The sequence below is a fragment of the Lissotriton helveticus genome, chromosome 8, assembly GCF_964261635.1.
Source record: "Lissotriton helveticus chromosome 8, aLisHel1.1, whole genome shotgun sequence".
Classification (NCBI taxonomy): Eukaryota; Metazoa; Chordata; class Amphibia; order Caudata; family Salamandridae; genus Lissotriton; species Lissotriton helveticus.
Window position 1 is genome coordinate 322,312,000 of NC_136069.1, and position 19,461 is coordinate 322,331,460.

Sequence of the window (19,461 nt, forward strand, 5' to 3'; positions counted from 1 at the left end):
TACTGTTTGACAGAAGTACAGTATTTGGGGCACCGGTTAGAAAAGGGAAAGCGTAAGGTGTCTCCAGACAGGATTGAGGAGATAATGAAGATGAATGCGCCTACGACACAGAGGGAAGTTAGGATGTTCCTAGGAATGGTTGGTTATTGTCGACAGTGGATAGTTAACTTTTCACTGAAAGCAAAACCCTTACAGAAACTGACGCACAAGGAGGTGAGTGATCCGGTACCATGGGACGATGAATGCCTAGTGGCATTCCTGCAGTTGAGAGACGACTTGTGTCGTGCTCCGGCTCTGGGAATGCCCGATTACGAGAAATCTTTTTCCCTTTACTGCTGTGAGAGAGAGGGATGTGCCTTGTCAGTCCTGGCACAAACCCATGGAAATGCCCGTAGACCAGTTGCCTACTTTTCGGCTACATTAGATCCGGTAGCCGCAGCGTTGCCCGGATGTCTCAAATCCGTTTCTGCAACGGGTGTCAGCATTGAAAGGTGTGAGAGTATTGTCATGGGACACCAGTTAGTGGTGTATGTACCACATTCAGTAGAATTGTTAATGACCAGGACCAAGACGCAGCATCTAACCAATAGTAGGCTCACGCGCTACGAGCAAGTTATCCTTGCTGCGGAGAACGTGACCCTTAAGAGATGCTCTGTCTTGAACCCTGCTACTCTGATGCCACTACCAAGTGTAATAGAAGGCGAAGATTGTGAAGACCACGATTGCCTTGATGTGACTGACCTATGCACGAAGCCCAGACCAGATATCGTGGATGAGCCGTTGACTGACCCTGATGAAATATACTTTGTCGATGGCTCATGTTTAAGAGACGATACTGGTCGGTTGAGAGCAGCCTATGCTGTTTGCACCATTACTGGAGTTGTGGAAGCCGCTTGCCTGGAAGGAGTACATTCCGCACAGGTAGCAGAAATCATTGCATTAACTCGTGCCTGTATAGCAGGTAACGGAAAGAGAGTCACCATATACACTGACAGCCAATATGGTTTCGGTGTGGTTCACGATTTCGGGCAATTGTGGTCTCAGAGAGGTTACATGACCTCTTCTGGTTCGCCCATTCGAAATGGAGAATTTGTGCGACTATTGTTGGAAGCATTACAAGGTCCAGCGGCCATTGCTATTGTAAAGTGTGTAGCTCACACTAAGAATACAGATTTTGTGTTGCAAGGTAACCGTTATGCAGATGAAGTCGCCCGCTATTGTGCGGAGCAGGACTATTCCTTCACAAAGGTAGAAATAGAAGGGGCGGAAGAGAAGACAGAATTGAGCATGATGTTGGAAACAGTAGACACTTGGGAGGATTTAAGAGTGATGCAGGAGAATGCACCTGAAACAGAGAAAAAGGCATGGGAGATAGCAGGTTGCGTGAGAAGCGAGATGGATTTTTGGATTTCAGCAGATGGGAGGGCAGTGTTACCTGAGGAACTAGCGAATCCAATGGCAAGACAAATACATGGTCCAGTACACCTAGGAAGAGATGCTATGCTGAGAGTGTTTAGGCAGACTTGGTATTGCCCTAAATTTAGGATAGCGGCAGAATCAGTATGCAAGCGATGTGTTACCTGCCAACAGTTAAACATAGGGAAAAGAACACCAGTTACACTGAGTCACATTGGGAGGTCTGGGGGGCCTTTCAATAGAATGCAATTGGACTTTATTGAAATGCCAAAAATCAACCGCCTTAGGTATGTTTTGGTGGTTGTATGCATATTTTCCAGATGGGTTGAAGCATACCCCACACGCAGGTGCGATACACTCACAGTAGCCAAACTATTGCTCAGGGAGTTGATACCACGCTTCGGGGTGCCTGCCTCTCTGGAATCGGACAGAGGAACCCATTTTAACAGCGAAATTGTGAAGATGTTGTGCTCTGCATTAAAGATTGATCAAAAACTGCATTGTAGTTATCGACCAGAAGCCTCAGGGATCGTGGAACAAGTAAATGGCACCCTGAAGAGTCGACTAGCTAAAGTCTGTTCATCCACATCTTTGAGTTGGCCAGATGCTCTTCCTTTAGTACTCATGAGCATGCGTAGCACACCTGACAGGAGGACAGGTCTCTCTCCACACGAGGTTCTGATGGGGAGGGCCATGAGACTTCCCACTGTTCCAACTGCTGCCTTATTGAACATTACAGATGATCTGATCTTGGATTACTGTAAGGGACTGTCTGACGCCATCCATTCTGTGTCCCTTCAGGTGCAGGCGGCTGAAGTTCCATCATCAAGGAACCTGTGTCATGATCTGTGCCCAGGGGACTGGGTGCTGGTCAAGAAGCATGTCCGGAAGAACTGCCTAGATGTACGTTGGCGTGGGCCCTTTCAGGTAATCCTGATCACGAATACCGCGGTGAAGTGCGGAGGGCTGCCAAATTGGATCCATGCATCCCATACTCGGAGAGTTTCAGCACCTCTAGAAGAAACAGCTCCTCTCCCAGACGAAAGTCCAGTCGTGGAAGAAGAATCCCAAGAGGGGACCAGATCAGTTGTGGGGGTGTTGGAAGGAGTTGGGAACGCATCCGATCCTGAAGAGGAAGGAAGGCAGGACGGCAGTGAGACCGAAGACGCAACTGAAGGAGAGAGCTGCAGTGAATACGACAAAGACACAGATCAGTACCAGAGTGATCAAGAACCGAGTGTGAGGACGAGAAATAGGAGAACAAGGCGTGAAGCAGCCACCTGGCCGGAAAGAAGGAGGAGGCTAAGCTTAAGGTCAGCTCGGGAAGAAACGCTTGCTCCTATATCTGAAGACTCGGATCCGGAAGAAGATACCCAGGATCAAGTCCAGGAAGGTCCAAGAAGATCAAGGAGGGTGCGAGTACCTAACAGAAGATACTCTACTCCTGATTGGACCTACCTCGTCGCAGATGTCCGTGGGTCACAGAACCGGGAGGGTCAGGGAAGTGAGCCTGATCAGAATTGAACCAATTATCACAATGCAATTAAGGTTTCTGCTACCAGGAGTGGAGGCCGAAAGATTGCTGACACTCAACATCGTCTATCCTCCTCTCCTGAGCGGAATCAGAAAATTGATTTTAGAGACAGTTGATTTTCCGGTTTGTTGTTCACAATATCCAATATTGGAGGGAACTCTTCTTCGTTTGGAAATGCTTGAACGAGTAGTGGAAGTTCTTGGAACACTCATTGTCTTGGATTAATACCGTGTTGCGGATGTCTTCAAAGGGGCGCAGGACTGGGAAGGTGAAGAAAGTAACCCTGATCAGAACAGACCCTTTTGTAACTGTGGATGTAGAGCTGATAGTACCAGGAGTGGAGATTGAAAAACTATTAACTCTTAATTTCGTTTGTCCTCTTGTCCTGAGTGAAATAAGAAGAATAATCCTAGAGACAGTCGAATTTCCATGTTGCTGTACGAAATGCCCAATACTTGAGGGAATCCTTCTTCGTATGGACATTTATGAGGATGTGGTGGCACTTCTTGGAACACGTATAGTTTCAGATTGATAAAAGACTTTTGAAAAGAACTTTGTAAATATTGCTGCAAGATAACCTAGCGCCGAGTGGAAGAAGAAAATGGTAGGGACTTCCTTTTAGTGGATGGAGAAGGGCTAGGGTTGTCTATTACTACAGAACTTAATGACTGTTCTTGCGGAAGAGAATTGTCAGCTTCCAAGTGTGGTTCAAAGAAAGACATTGTGGTTCAAATGAAGAGAGGCTTTGTGCAAAACAAAAAGGACGTTGAGAAGAAGTAAGAGACTTTGCTGAGAACGATAACTAGAGCTACACTGTTTGAGATCATGGAGACTGGCAACCCGAACCGCAGGGCAAAATGTATAGTTGGCACACTTTTAGTGGTAGTGATTTCTCTTATAGTTTTAGTAGTTACTGTATCATATATAGTGGGACATGAAAATGAAACAAAGACAAGATTAGAAACAAAGAAAGCATCAACACAAAAGCCTACCACTATTGCTGAGGTAAAGGGAGAAAACACTGAGAAAGAAAAGGCTTTGCTAGATGATGAGATCAAAAGATTACATGTTGACGAATCAAAGGGGAACTTTAGGTCAAATGCTTATGCCAAGTTGCTTTACGAATACATTGATGTCATGGAGGCGAAGAATTGCTACGTTTGTATGCAATTACCAGCTTCTGTGGATGAGGGTATTAGATACCATCATCTTCCATTGACATATGGAATCACATGTAGTTTGTTGTTAAGCATATTCTATGGACGAGATGGGTTCGAGTATTATTTCTCGAATTTTGACTCGACATTGCCAGAGGTCCCAAATTACAAGCATCTGAACAAGTGGGACTATTACAAGTGTGAAGACAGGTTACAGAAATGGTTCATTCCATGGAAAACGTTAGATACTTCACATGCCCGAAGAAATAATCTGACTTGTCAAGTGTCAGAAATTGAGAAAAAGTTTATAGGGCAGGTGGATACTAGATACAGGAGGCAAAAGATTTTGAAAGCTTCAGGACAACGGGAAACAGATTGGACCAAGGAAGAAAGGATGCAGCAAAGAAAGAGTAGCTTTGGTCCAATTGCTTTAGACAAGGAGAAACGGGGGAAACTGTGCATTCACAGAAGTTACTCCTATTATGAGAATCTGTATGTAGGTCAAGTCAGTTGTGAACATGCTTTCCAATTGGAGTATTACTCCAAAGATTTTTTGAAAGAGATGCAAGCAATCCCAAATGTATATTTTGTATGTGGAAGAAATGCATATGGGAAGCTACCAGATAATTGGTACGGATCATGCTATTTAGCAATTGTCTTCCCCAAAATATACCATGTTGAGAATTTAGACACGACAAAGAGAGGAATACCAACAAGAGGGAGAAGAGGTCTAGGTGCTGAAGAGGTAGTTGGGGATGTATTTGGTGCTGCATTCCCTATCTTGGGATTGATACTGAATGACATCAAAATTAGAAGATTGGCTACAGTCGTAGATAGGTTATCTGCCAGTACTGCTAGATCCTTAATGCTGGTGGAGGGAGAGATGCAATCGATAAGGGCAATGGTTCTTCAGAACCGACTTGCTTTAGATGTTCTGTTAGCCAAAGAGGGCGGAGTCTGTAAGGCCTTGAAGGTCCAGGAATGTTGCACTTACATTCCAGACAATTCAAAACCTCTAGAGAAGTACATACGAAACATTACCGCAATTCACCACGAAATTGAGGATCTGACAAAAATAAATGTGTGGGAAAAGGTAGGTCATGGAATGGGTAAAGTTGGAGGTTGGTTTGCCAACCTAGGAAAGGGTATCATTTGGTACATATGAAACCCATCATCATAATAGTGATTTGTGTAATCACTTTGTGGGGATTGGTGCGACTGTATCAATGGTATAGAGCAAACCGGTTGCAGAGATCTATGAGAGAACAGGAGTGAAGATTAACGGCGATGCAAGATACACAATATAAGAGTCTGAAGGCATTGGAGACAATGAAAAGAAGTGGTACTGCCATGACTTCACTTTGAAGGATTCTACATTTTAGTGATGTTGTTTTGATGGTGATGACTCCTGAAAGTCATCAAAGGGGGGACTGAGAGAGCACAAATCTGAAAAATGTATAAGTGCACCATATTTACAAGCACGTAGTTAGTTTAAATATACTTTGCACAAGAGTGTTGGATATCCAGAAGTGAAATATACAGAGTGTTTAAGTAGTGTGACAATAATCATAGCAATGTGTAGACTAATGTAGAAATGTTAGAAGGGATATGAAAACCTCACGTTCTCATGTTAAGTGATCATGTAAGAGAAAAGCGAAACCTTGCAAACCAGTTACATTGTGTAGGCCTCATGGCAATTCACAGAAAATATAAAAGTGCTGCTAAAATAATGTGAGGTGGGGTTAACATTGTTCTTCCAAAATGTATTATCGAATATAGTATTGAAATATATGTTTTATAGATGTGTTGCATTATAGAAATGTGTGTTTAAATTAAGTTAAATGTTTTCAGAGTGCAGGAACCCGCTTCATGTAAATCAAGTAGGCCTGAACAGATAATGTCGTTTCTTTGATCTGCAATGTGCTCGTTAGAGAAGAAGTCGAGAGGCGCCAAGTACAGAGTTTTACATATGTTTTATGACCTATAGATATGGTGGAGTCTGGAATTTGAGGCCCACTGTAGGACGGTCTGTATGCAGGTGCGAGGGGTCCTAATCAGTCTAAATGAATGGGGCTTTGTTCAGTGGCGCTTGGCGCAGGCCTGGAGGAGGTTTCAGGAATTTCAGGGGGTACCAGCGAACTGGAGAAGAAGCCTGGGAACCAAGGTCAACTTTAACGAGGGTCCCGAAGAGTATCATCATGGAGTTTTGCCACTGAAATCGATACCACGTGAGGGGCGTCCCGAGGGGCGTGCCTATCGGAAATGTGATTTTGTATTAGGGATAGCACCCCGGGGAGTTTTTAGAGCAGATGATCTGAGAAGCCTAAGAGAGCGGATGGGTAGGCAGATAGAGAACTGACTGGCTTCAATTTGAGACAAAGACTAAGGGAAGTGTGTGATCTTCTTTGGAAGTCACCACGGCTGACACCTTTTTAGGTAAAGATCTTGTTAAGTAGGGATGTCACTTAGTTTAGTGTAGGGACAGATTAATTTGTATTTTCTTTTTCTGTAAATGACTCTCAGGTTGCAACTCACAGCGATTCTTGCAACATTGATGCTCTTTGAAGTAGTTTTGATAATTTCCTTTTGTCGTTTAAGGATATTTAGAGAGTATCTTTTTGTACTAATACCTGTATACCTTTTGAATCTTATTTTGAGATGTTTGTATCTTCAGATACTTTTGACTTTGAATTAAAACTTTTAACCTTTCCCAGTGGTAAGTGATTCTTTAGAGTGGTCTAAGTTCCTAATTAACTAACCTAGTAGTAGATTGTCTTTTACTCAATGACAGGTACCAACGATTCAGTCGACAGGATTAGGGATCTGGTAAGATAACTAGTGACCAGAAACCCCGCGTTAACACTACTTTACATTAAAATAGTTGTGCCAACACCAAAACAAAATGTTTCCTTTTGAAACCTCTCAAACAGTAAAGGTTTTACTCCAAGGGTGCATTTTAAATTGAAAGCCTCGCTCAATCTGATGAGCAAACAGTAAGAAAGCATTAGAAGTTTATAAAGGTCACTGGAAGCTGTAAGCTGTTTTTAAATGGAATAATGCCGGATTTGGCGCACGGTATCAGGTTTAGTTTAAAAAGGATTAAATGTGGATCTGAAGATTTCATCAAAGCATCGGAGCCCTTTAAGTCTTTCCACTCGTAGCCGGGTAAAGAAAGCAGGCAAGGGAAGCAGTAAGAGGACACACTGAAACGAAGAAAGTACTAACATAGCATGGACCTAGAGTTCAAGTGTCACATTCTTCTGTGAATAAACAAAACATTCCACCATGTTGGAATTTCTTGTATGGCAGGGCTTTCATAGCACAATATTGCATATTACATGCAAGGCAGGCCTGACTGCAGCTTAACATGATTTTGTGTTAAATATTAGAGACTGAATGTAAAGGCATACAACCTATGAAGGTTTGAATGGTTATGTTAGCAAGTGTGTTCTTGATCGCCATGTTTTCAGTTCTAAAATTCTATGCTTTCTGACACGTTCAAACTAACAAGGCAGAGAAAGGACACTTTCCACTTCTCCTGCATGCAGGGCCGGCTTTAGCGGTGGTGGCGCCCTGTGCGACAATATCTGTTGGCGCCCCCCACAATGACCACCCCCTGCCACAGATTCCCTCACTAGCACCATTTGACAATGACCCCTCCGCCCCCAAGTCTCCATAACCTTTGTCTCTTAGATTCATTTAGTTTTATAGCGCCATTCACACCAGTGTAAGGTGTCGGAGCACTTTACATCACACACACATTGCACAGAGACAATCATATGTGTGCAAATCAGTGTATAGGAAATGTTACATCTGACAGGACTACAAGGTGTATTGTAGGACTAACATGTCATTAATAGGTAGGCAATATAGTTTAAGAGTCCTTATTCTGGAAAAGCATACATTCAGAATTTAAAATATAACATCATTGTTAGGGGTTCTTTTTAATAACAAGAATTGTTTTCCACCCAAATGAACCCTTTGGCAAGATTAGTATAATGAAAGACTGGGCAAAAAAACATATAGCTGTAACATATACCTTGCGGTATACACACACCTATTTGACAGTTAATAGCTCAATATTCTATAGTACGATTTTTACTTACAAAGAACAAGTAACAAAAAGAGCTCTCTTACAGAAGCAGTAACCCACTGACCTATTTTCATTACAGGCACTTTGTTATCTGCAGGTACACGTTCTTAGTAGCAGGCATTTTAACCCTCTGCGCTACCTTTGGATGAGTCAAACCTTCCACTAGACAAACCTCCTGTCTCTTTCCTGGAACACGATAAATCACCAGAGTTATCTTGACGTTTTAATTGATGCCTACAAAAATTGCTGAAGACCAGGAACGCTCCAGTAGGTTGGTGCTTTTAAAATGATAATATTACTCGTAAAAATGAGTTGAATTGCATCTGTTGCTCGAATGACAGCATATTGGATGCAATGGCGGCTCCTCCGCTCCTCCAGCATGTGTAGGGTTGGTCGAGGCGGGCCATAAGAGGGAGGAGGAATGAAGTGCTATGTGCATTTCTAAGTGCATATGCCTGTTTCACCGGCCGTCTCAGGCCGTTCAAAAAGAAATGTGCATTCAGGTTTCTTCACCAAGTTGTATTCCACAGCTGGTTGGAGCCACGGCACAGATTCCCTGTGCCTGAGTGTAATGTTGTGCACAGTCTAGTAGTTGGGATGGGAGGAGTTTCGGGATTGGGGGAAGAGGCGGAGTGAGAACAGGAAAGGGGCAGATAGAGTAGGGACAGGCACGAAGAAGGAAGCAGATAATAAAGCTCCTCTAAAGATAATTACTTTGTATGTCGTTATTCATGTCACGACATGACAACTGGCGACGAGGGTGGGATAGAAAGGTAATCATCCCCAGAACCCAAGAAGAAGCGTCCTGTCCCTGGGCACCCCGAAGAAAGGAAAGTTCTTCTGCAGGACACGTGTGCCCCGAGGAAGCCGCCGCCTACAGCACTAGGCCAGCGGTAAATGAGCTGCCCCACGATCTGGCGATCGTGTAGAGCCCCATTGAAACAGCGCGAGTGCAGCGCTGCCTTTCTGGCACCCGACGCGCTAATTCGCGCCATAAGGAATCGCGAGTGCGCCCTGTGGACTGCGCCCCAGGGAAGGTACTGAGAGCCCACCTCAGTCCTCCTGAAGTGTCCTGAAGGAGTGGAGGAGCGCCAGACGAAGCCAGCGACACGTGGAGGCGCCGGAAGAAAGTACCGACATCGGGTCTCACCCCCGATGCGTGAGGGACGGCACGCGGCAGATGAACAAAATCGGAGCTTGCTCCTGGCCTACCTGGACAGTGAAAGTGGCTTGGAAGTGGAAGCTGAGTTGCCAATCCCTGCTGTGTGAACGAGAGACTCTCGGTGAGTGCCCCATGAGACCGAGTGAGCTGCAGAATGACTGAGGAGTCGAACCTCGTGGGTGATGTGTGGCGGCCATCTTAGAGTCAGGCGGCTGTGCAGGACATCCCCTTTGAAGTGCATGAGCGGCCATCTTGAAGTCAGGCATCTCACGTGTGAAGCTAGGACAAGCAGTTCAAAATCCAAACAAGCATTGACCAATACAAAACAAGCACTGGTGAGTGCAAGGACAAGTAATAATTGCCAGATAAGCATTGGCGAGTGCAAAAGCGAGCACCCTTGAAGAACACGAGTGTGTTGTTACCACGTTAGTCCAGCCATGTCAACTTCACCCACTCGAAACGGAGGTGGTGCAGCCGCGGCCGTAGCTGCCCCTGCCGCGCCCATCATCTCGCATTTACGCCCCCCGGAACCATTGACGCTAGTGGCAGGCGGAAGCATGGGACCTCGGTGGCAGGAGTGGCTGGAAGATTTTGAAGATTACCTAGAAGGGTCGAAAGTCACAGGAGACAGAGACAAACTAATTGCACTCCGCAATCTTGTTGGCAAAGAGATTGTGAAGGTGATCAAAGAACTACCGACAGATGATAAAGGGACATATGATAAAGTACGTGATGCACTCAACAGAAAGTTTGTACACAAAAGAAATGTGGACTACGAGAGGTACGTGTTTCATCAGGCACGCCAAGATAAAGAGGAAATGATGAGCACTTTCATCTCACGACTGCGTCAACTATCACAGTATTGCAATTTTGACTCCTTTTCAACTGACGATGCCATCCGATTGAAAGTCATTGATGGTTGTCACTCAGAGACCCTTCGCAGGCGACTGCTGAGAAAGAGTCATAACCTCGACGAGATTGAGGAGATGACGAGAGTGCATGACCAGGCAGAAGAGCACGCGAAGATCATGGAGATAGGACGGGGCGAGAAAAAGGAGCAGGCGTACTGGATTCAAAGCTCTGGCCCTCAGAGAAGATCCGGCGACCATCAGAGAAGGTCTCGTCCAGCGTCTAGACACACACATCGGAGTCATCAACGCCACGAATCAAGAAGGAGAGGAAAGAGATCGAGCTACACCACGAAGCCAGAACGTCCAAGGAAATGCTATTGATGTGGGTACGATTTCCCACATACAGACACCTGTCCAGCGATGGGACAACAGTGCCGGAAATGTGGGCGCATGAACCATTTCGAGGCCATGTGTGGAGTGTACAACACGGAGAGAAAGAGTGAGAAAACCAGATCTCGGACGGATGAAAGGCGACACCACGCAAAGGTCGTGCAAGACAGGGTAGTGTCGTCTTCTGGCTCGTCACATTCCAGCAGAGGGTCTCACAGCTCTCATCGGACCAGAAGATCATTGTCAAGGGAATCGAGGTCAAGTTCTCGAGAGACGACATACACCGACAAATACGTCTGCATGGTGGCTGACCCGGATCAACTAAAAAAATATCCTCCGCTGGATATTGAAGTGGGGACTCATGCCACCAAATTTGTACTTGATAGTGGGGCATCGTTAACCACTTGGATGCTAAGGGTACCTGATGTTCTGCCATGTAATTTCCATTGAAACCAATGGAAACTCCATGACGAGCTGGGCTCGTCATGAGCGTCGAAGGGGTTAAACTACATGCCCGTGACTGAATACAACAAGATGAGACTGCAGCCTGCGTTGAGCCCTGCTCACGTCAGAGTGTTCACCTGGATGGCGAAAAAACCACTTCACTGTCTGGGCAAGTTCGCAACGACGCTCAAACATGAGTCCACAGCAATTCAAGCATATATTCACGTCGTTCATGGACCAGAGGCTGATTGTCTCCTCAGTTTGTCCACGGCGGAGAGACTCAGACTGGTCGAAATATTATACCGAGTACATGACAATCCAGATATTGTCCGGAAGTTTCCCAAGCTCTTCCATGGACTTGGCAAAATGAACAAGTGCCTGATTCGCCTACACATAAACGACCAAGTGCGACCTATTGCTCAACACCCATGGCGAGTACCTTTTCACCTACAGCAGGCAGTGGAGGACGAGATTCAGGAACTGCTTCAGGCGGACATTATTGAGAAAACGGATGGTCCCACACCATGGGTGTCCCCAGTTGTGATCGTTCCCAAAAAGGGTACCCCTGAGAAAGTGAGATTATGTGTGGACATGAGGCTTCCCAACACAGCAATAGAACGGGAACGACATCCAGGGCCTCACCTGAGCGACATGATAGCGGCATTAAATGGAGCCAGGGTGTTCTCAAAGTTAGATCTCAACAAGGGATATCGTCAGTTAGAGTTACATGAAAAATCGAGATACATCACAACATTCGCAACTCATCTGGGCTTATTCCGCTACAAAAGACTAACTTTCAGAATCTCTTTCGCAGCGGAAATTTTTCAAGAAGTGATACGCCAAACCATCAGGCATATCCCGAACTCCCTGAATTACAGTGACGATATACTGGTGTATAATTCAAATACCCAAGAACATGATCAAGCCCTGGATCGAGTATGTCATGCTCTCCTGGAAGCGAATTTAACGTTGAACAAAGACAAGTGCGAGTTCCACAAGTCAACGCTCAAGTTCTTTGGTCATGTCTTTTCAGGGGCTGGAATGAAGCCTGACCCCGAGAAGGTGACTGCGCTCAACACCACCAAGAGCCCTCAAGATGTCAGCGATGTCAGATCATTCCTGGGCATGGCCAGTTACTGCTCCAGATACATCAAGGACTATGCAACTATCAGTCACCCCCTTCGTGCTCTCACGAAACAGGGACAACCGGTTGTGTGGAGCCCCTCGTGCGAGAGGGCCTTCCAAGAAATCAAGCAAGCAGTGGAATCAACGGATAATCTGGCCTATTTCAACACAAAAAGGAAGACGGAAATAACGGTGGATGCCAGTCCTGTAGGTCTGGGCGCCATTTTAGCTCAATATGACAACGACACTGAGCGACGCCACATCGTGGCATACGCCAGCCGCAGCCTCTCTGATACTGAGAAGGCCTATTCTCAGCCTGAGAAAGAGAGCCTAGCGGTCGTGTGGGCATGTGAACATTTCCATGTATTCATCTTTGGCAAACATTTCATCATGATCACGGATCACCAGGCCCTTGTCACCATTTTTGGCAACCCCAAGGCCAAGATGCCACCCCGCATTGAGAGATGAGGTCTGAGATTACAGGAGTACACCTTCACAATCATTCACAAACCCGGGAAGGGTGAGAATCCGGCGGACTACATGTCCAGACACCCACAGGCATCCCATGAATCACGCTCATCGCTGGCTGAAGAGTACATACACTTCGTGGTAGGTGTAGCCCGACCGCCCACAGTTCCTCTAGAAGCAATCAAGGATGCTACGGCCCAAGACAACATCCTCCAGAAAGTAATGCGCCGATTGCGCACACATCGATGGAGACATGAGAGCGAGGACAAAATGAAAGACCCACAAATACGTCAGGAAATGCAAGCCTTCCGTCATGTCAGGGATGAGTTGTCAACCACCTCAGAGGGGCTCTTGCTGAGGGACCATCGGATAGTCATCCCGAGACAGCTACGTCAAGGAGTGGTTAACCTGGCACATGAAGGCCATAGAGGAGTAGTTGCCACCAAGAGAACATTAAGAGAGAGAGTTTGGTTCCCGCAACTAGATCAAATAGTTGAGTCCACTTTGAAAGACTGTCCACAGTGCCAACTGGTAAAGTCAGGCGAGCCTCCAGCTCCTCTTCAGATGACTCCATTGCCGGAAGGGGTATGGCAGGAACTTGCCATGGACTTTTATGGCCCACTCCAATCTGGCCGATATGTGGTGGCAATCATGGATGAATATTCGCGATTCCCCATAGCCCAATTTGTATCGTCCACCAATGCCTCCAGCACAATAGCTGTACTGGACGAAGTGTTTGCTGCATGGGGCGTTCCTAAGGAACTCAAAACAGACAATGGCCCTCCTTTCAACAGCCATGAATTCAGTGACTTTGCGAAGCATCGAACTTTTCGACATAGAAAGGTTACCCCGTTGTGGCCCCAAGCCAATGGCACCATTGAGAGATTCATGTCCACCCTGAAGAAGACTTTTCAACAGGCCACGCTAGAAAAGAAAGACCTACAGGTGGCTCTGAACGAAGTATTAAGGGTGTATCGAACCACTCCACACGCCACCACCGGAAAATGCCCTTCTACACTCATGCTACACTCATGACCCATCAGGACAAGGATCCCTACGTGGGAAGGAGCTCTGGCACCGGTATCCCCGACACGCACTCATCAAGAAACAGCCAGGGCTGACTGTGCGGAGAAGAACAGAATGAAAATATATGCGACGCCAGACGCATGACAAGTCTCCCTCCTTGCAGACAGGAGATTGTGTTGTGGTCAAACAAGAGCAGACCAAGAAAATGGATTGTCATTCAAAGATGAACCCCTCACTGTTACCCAGCACAAAGGCACCATGGTTACTGCTGAGTCTGAGCAGAGAAGAATCACCCGCACCGCATCTCATTTTCAGAAATGCACGCCAGGTATGAAAGAAATACTTGAGAGAGACACAGTGCAACCAGAGGTTGGCGAATCAAGGCAACCAAGCCCAACCTTGAGGCTTGACCGGTCACAGGAAAATGCGCTGACAGACACCGGGACACATCTCAGGCCACGAAGAGACATAATCAAGCCAAAGAGACTGATTGAGGAAATGGACTAGAAGCTGTTCCAGTTATTTGTTAACAAAGGGGGAGATGTAATGTTGTGCACAGTCTAGTAGTTGGGATGGGAGGAGTTTCGGGGCTGGGGTAAGAGGCGGAGTGAGAACAGGAAAGGGGCAGATAGAGTAGGGACAGGCACGAAGAAGGAAGCAGATAATAAAGCTCCTCTAAAGATAATTACTTTGTATGTCGTTATTCATGTCACGACATGACACTGAGCAGAGCGTCAAACTAGTCCACTCAGGCCAATCCCAGCACTGCTCTCATGGTATGAGAGCAGCATCTGGATTGGATGGGGAGTCTGTCCCAGGGACTGCCAGGAGAAGCAGAAGAACAAAGGAGCATCGGAGCGCAAGGCGACCGCAGAATCAGGTATTTAATTCTTTATTTCAACCCTTCCCTCTCCCTGCTGCCAGTGGCTGCTGCCCTGCCATCCCTCCATTGCATATTAGTAGCAGGCACAACTGTATAAATTACACTCTTGCACAAATATGATTTATGTAATCAGCAGATGTGCTCCCCTGAGTAGAAGTCCTGGTGGCGCTAGATGTCTGGTCCCGAGGATTGGATGCACCCAAAGGAGGGAACATTACTCCTTGGGCGATGCTGCTCTGACCGCTGGTGGCTGCCCCGGGCAGCTGAAAGGTGATCTGAAGCAGGAGAAGTGGAAAAGGAGGCAGGCCTAATTGTATAAACTCCCCTAATGAATAGGGAGCCAAAGCTGAACCAACCACAGGGGGGAGAGAACACAAGATGGTCTGCCCAAAGTCAACTAAACCCCTACACAATGAGAGCAACCGCTGGGTAGTGGAGAGCACAATGGAATGGGTGACAACGGCAGATGGCAAACTAATCGAGGCACACACATAGACCATACTGGTGGCTATTAAAGAGACCAAAACAGCCTTAGAACTTAAAATTGATGCTGTGCACAGGAGTTGAAGATTCTGGGAGTTGACCACTGGGAACTGGCGGAAAGGGTCTTGGACATGGAGTCCACTATGGTGAAGGTTGAACCCATGATGGCAGAGACTACGGCCCATGTGCATACATTAGAATTGGAAGTAGCCAATCTGACAGATAAATTAACAATGCGGAGTAAAGATCTCTCTGCAACAGTATCAGACTGCTGGGTATCCCAGAAAAGGTGGAAGACCCAAGCATGGAACTTTTCCTGGATGAGTTGTTATCCTCAGTGGTGTTGTAGGGGAAACATGAAAGTGGTTTACCGTGGAGAGAGCACATAGATTTTGTGGTAGGCCACCGGTGCCTGGGGCGCCTCTGAGGGCGATAGTCGTCAGACTGTTAAACTTTCGAGACTAGGACGCTATCTTGCAAAGGGTGAGGATATACAAGGACACTGGCAGAGATAAGAAAAAGAATTGCCATCTAGTCAGACTACACCACAGTTGTCCAGCACCAACAGGAAACCTTCCTAGTAGTTAAACAGCACCTCAGAAAAATGGACCTTAGATATGCATTGTTTTATCCAGCAAAACTCTGTATCATTGACCAGGAGACCTGGCACTTCTTTACAATTGAGACACAGTCCTGGGATTGGCGAGATTGCCATATACATCTCTCATTGAGAACACAGAGACATGCTGTCTATCAAAATGGTGGGCACTTAAGAGGCAACGCAAGGTGTGGAGCCGCTCGCACACGACCCCGCCAACAATTCAACCAGAGTCTGAGCGAGCCAAAGTTGTGGAAGACATTCGGAGGTCTGGTACATTGGGAACCCCTACCAGATGGAAACCTCTGTTGAGGGAGACTAAGGAATCCAATAACAGAGACTCAGAGCGAGGCGGAGAAGGAGAAGATCCTGACCTGAGGAGATAATCTAATGATTTCCATAGACAAAGAGCTTGATTTAGATCTTAGAAGAGGGGAATACTCTATCACAAAAGTGACGGGTTTCCCGTCCGCCATATTACAATCTCATTATATCCTTTGGAGATCGTAATATGGTGGAAGGGATATCTGTCGCGTTTGTGATGAAGTATTCTATCTGTCGAAATCAAATTAAGGCCCTAAAACCAAAGAGTAGATGGAATCACTCCTCAATGGGCATGGAAGGTGACTGATAATGCATGCTACCCGCGGGCGGCACCCTCACACACTGGGAACATGGCACATGACTGTGCAATGATTCCTCATCAATGATTTAAGTTATATGGGCGACTAACATACTGTGCATTGGGGAGGCTGTCAGTTCGAAGACTGTCACATGATAAAGTAGGGTGGGGGGTTTAGGGAGTTGTTCACAGAGTGATGGCGATACAGGGACACATCAGTCTGAGGAGGATGACACATCACCCGGAGGGACACACTATTCATAGGAGAAGGACTAAATCATTTGGATTGAAATGACGCACATTCTGAAATTGCTTACATGAAATGTTAATGGGTTGGTGAATCCCATAAAAAGAGGACTAGTTGCACAAGCCTTAGAACACGATGTGGCGGATATAGTGTTCCTACAAGAGAAACATATGAAAGGATCCAACTGTACCTATCTAGGGCCATGGAAAATATAAAGTGGCTAGTCACGCAGGCGACACTGCAGAGGGGTAGCTATCCTAATTAAGAAGTCACTCGCCTTCCATGTCTTGCAGACCTGGGTTGAAGACCTGGGAGATATACAGTGGTACTGGGCGAATGGGAAGGGGAGACAGTGGCCCTGGTCAATTTATAAACCCCCTGAGACTGCAATTAGACACACTACAGAAGTAGGGACAGGCGCTCTTGGGCCTCCTCAAAGCTAGACCTATGCTGGGGAGACTTTACTATAGTCTTCCATACACAACTAGATAGCCGTCCCCAAAACATACACACCAATCATTGGCTGGGAAATTAGAGAGCTTTATGCAGGCAATGGGGGATATTTAGAGGTACCTGAACGGGACAAGTAGATCCTACTCCTATTATTCTGGAGCACATAACATGCATTCCCGCATAGACTACCTCTTCACACCAGTTACTAGACTGAGTCGATTTATAGAACCTTAATACAAAGCAAGAGGTATATCTGACCACTCACCTCTTCGTGTCATACTAGAAACTGGAAAGGCAAGGGTGTAGGGAGAATGGAAGATGGCAGCATGGAGATTTATGGGTACAAGGGAAGTAGAGAGATTAGATGATGCCTCAGAGCATAACTTTACTGTAAATGCTGAAACAGCAAAGGATGCTGAAATATTGTGGAAAGCCTAAAGCACCACAATATGGGGAATAATAATTTCAGAAGAGTTGGGGAATAAATGGAAAAGGGAACAAAAGTGCCTTTATCTGGAAAGTGAGATAGTTGACTTAGAAAAAGATCATCTACCAACCTCCTTAAGATGAGATAGAGGCACGCATAACTCTTACAAAGGAAGAATACTGCCAGATAGTACTGAGAAACTCAAAAGTACTTACATGGCGAGACAGAAATGAATATACGAGGCATGGGACAAGGCGGGTAAACGCCTGGCATGGCTTAACGGTACAGACAAGGATAGGAACGATATCAGGGATATCGTGGCTCCGAATGGCAAAAACATTACAGGGAGTAATGAAATAGTGGCAATACTAGGGGACTATTTACAGGAATTCTATTCAACACATATAATGCTGCTCAAACAGGACCTACAGGCTTGTGTACACAACTGCCCTTGCAAGACCTTAGGGAAAGGTAGGGCCCTAACCCTGAAAGAGGATCTCACAAAAGAAAAAGTGCAAATAGCACTCATGCAGCTTCAATCTGGGAAGACACTGAGTGGGATCCCGGTGGAATTCTTTTAATGAAAGGCAAGCAGAATAACTGAACCGATGCACAGATTCCACTTAATAAGGGAGAACTCTCCAAAGACTAGCGCACTGCAATGATAGTGCTCATCTCCAAGACTGGTAAACCAAAAGCCTGATGGGACTCCTATGACCCAAAATCTCTGCTTAATGCAGATACCAAAGTACTGGCTAAAGGGTTAGCAAACTGACTATGGGGGGGATCTCAGTGTGGAAAATGACAATGTATATGTACATAAGCGGCGTTCATATGTGTTCACCATACCCCTCGCTGTAAGCAGAACGAATACCGCGAAGCATTGCCTGCATCATCTCGCCAGAATAGGCCCATGCACGCACGTACACGACAGCCATTTTAGGCACCAAGGCCTCTCTGCCCACTCCCGATAGCCAGCGTCTCTCTCTCTCCCCCTCACTCCCCAGCCTCGCAAGCATCCCCGACAGCCCCCGGTCTCTCATGCATAGGCCATAAAACCCTCTCCCTCCGCGCGACCCCGCTCTAAAAGTGACACCCCTGCCTGACCGACACCCCCTGCATTCCTCCCAGGAACACCCTTCCCCTCTTCTGATGACCCCCCCCCGGCTACACCTGGCCTCTCGACCCGGTCCCAAGTCATAAAACAAAGCCTCATGGATGTACCCCCCCCTGACCCCGCATAGCAAAGCGTGATACACCAACCGAAGTGCCCGATCTTATCGCCTGCCCAACCTTAGATCTGATCACCCCCCCTTGCCCTCGTGTCCTGTTGGAATGTCCGGCTGCAAGATTACAATCACATGTTACATTTGGGAGGGGAAGCGACATCCGAACGACTGGTATGGGAATAGGCCTGAAGCTGGGATTCCAAACATGCCTTTTCGTACTTCAAAGTGCCTTTATTGCAATAAGGAATGTTTGTACATCATAAACCTGTGTATAAAAGACGGAGCCTCAGAGAAACTTGTGAGAGCACCTCTTGAAGACATTGTGCGTGTGTCCGAAATGACAGGCTCTCCTCATGACAAATAAAAATCTGTTCCTGCCTTCCCGCTTCCAGCGCCCGTCTCTTTATTTGGTAACTGTTCAAGATGGGAACTAAGAGGCGTCTTGTGCCAGCAGCCTGGGCATCGGTTGTAATTTGGGCTGTTTTTCCTCAATTGGCGTCCCAACGCGGGGCCCATCAGCGACATAAGGTCCGGTAAGAGAGGTTCAGACGATGGGGTGAACATCTGCCTTGAGAGGGCCCTCGTCCGGCTGCCGATTGAATGAACTTCACCGATTCCGAACGGACCCCTCTCAAGCGACCTACTGTCCTGACTGGGATCCCACAGGAATGCTGTGGTAAAAACATGGAGTAAGAGAACGATCGGGCGCTGGAAAGGGAAGGCGAAGAACTGTCCACACGGTCCGGTCCGGGTAAGGTTAAGTAGGACGTCTTTACGTCTGATTGATTGTTTATATTGGAATCGGTATTTAACCGCTTCAGCGCGGCGCGAACGTTCCATTGGGCTTATGGAA

At 46.5% G+C, this 19,461-nt stretch overlaps 1 protein-coding gene across 3 annotated transcripts in view; it reads left to right on the forward strand.

Moving 5' to 3' along the window:
- SGCG (sarcoglycan gamma) overlaps positions 1-19,461 on the forward strand; it is a 1,080,151-nt gene that overhangs the window by 755,807 nt on the left and 304,883 nt on the right. The window lies entirely within an intron of this gene.